This window comes from Lepidothrix coronata, unplaced genomic scaffold, assembly GCF_001604755.1.
Source record: "Lepidothrix coronata isolate B3197 unplaced genomic scaffold, Lepidothrix_coronata-1.0 Scaffold383, whole genome shotgun sequence".
Classification (NCBI taxonomy): domain Eukaryota; kingdom Metazoa; phylum Chordata; class Aves; order Passeriformes; family Pipridae; genus Lepidothrix; species Lepidothrix coronata.
The window spans coordinates 125,510-126,695 of NW_016690563.1; positions in this window are offsets into that span (position 1 = coordinate 125,510).

Below are 1,186 nucleotides of genomic sequence, written 5' to 3' on the forward strand. Positions count from 1 at the left end.
GGGCCACGGGCAGGGCCAGGGGTGAGGGACAGGCAGGGCCATTGCAGGGACACATTGTGAGGGCACAGCCTGTGGCACCAGAGCTACCCAGGGCCGGGGGCAGCCAGGGGTGTTGGTACCAGCCACTGCTGGGGCCCAGCAGAGCACGAGGCCTCTTGCAGACCCCTGGAGCAGCCTCCCACTTGCCAGCCCTGCCCTGGTGGGGTGACACTGTCCCCTCCCTCCAGGACACTCCCCCTGAAATCTTTGGGGGGCCTTTTGTGTATATTCCTGGTTGCTGATTGATGCTGGGGACCTGTGGGAGCCTCTGCAATCCCATCCATGGGGCACAATCTCCTCTCCAGAGCTTGACTCACTGCAGGCTTTGCAGGGAAATCTGTGCTTGCAACCTGAGTATGTCCCGACCCCTGCGCTGCCCCCAGGATATTTGGGACGCGTTCCCCCTTCCCGGGCACCAATGGGATGGGGAGGTGATTGTTCTCCTGATGTTGCTGCTCAGCCCCTGTCCCTGCCTTTCCTGCAGCTGTCGGGTGAGCGGAGCGGCCTCGATGGGAAAGTGGCGAGAGAAGCAAAAAGAGTAGGTGGGACCCCCAAGGGAGCGCGAGGGGCGCTGGGTCACCCCCAAAGGGAGCTGGTGGGAGCTGGGGTTTGGGGCACTGTAACAGGGAAGGGTGAATACTAAATTCAGGGGAAAAGCAGGTTCGAGAGATTCTGGAACGTGAATAAACCAAACACCGTTGCTAGTTGGCAAAAAGTAGCTATTTATTAGGAAAAGTGGCAGACAGGGAAAAAAAGGGGAAAAAACTACAGGCGCCTGAGGGAAAAGGATTAGGGCGGAGGAAAAAGTACATAAAAGACCCTAGGAAGGAGACTTCCCCCCCCCATACTCACCCAGATGTCACCTGTAAGCAAGTCTTACCCATCCTAACCAATAATGAAGTCTCTCTCCAGCAGTGCATGTTCCTGGGGGGGAGGGGGGTGGCAGGCTCCCACTCCAGCAGGCGTCCCCGCTAAAAGCAACTTGGTCCATCGTGAAGAGCCTGCCCCCCGCCAAGAAGCGTCTCTGCCTTTATAAAGTTTTTTGAGAGCACCTGCCCCGGGGAGGTGTGGCCAGCACCGCCCCGTCAGGGGCTCTCAATCCCACCCTCTTGGTTATGTAAGTGCACCCCTCCTGCGCATGCGTGAG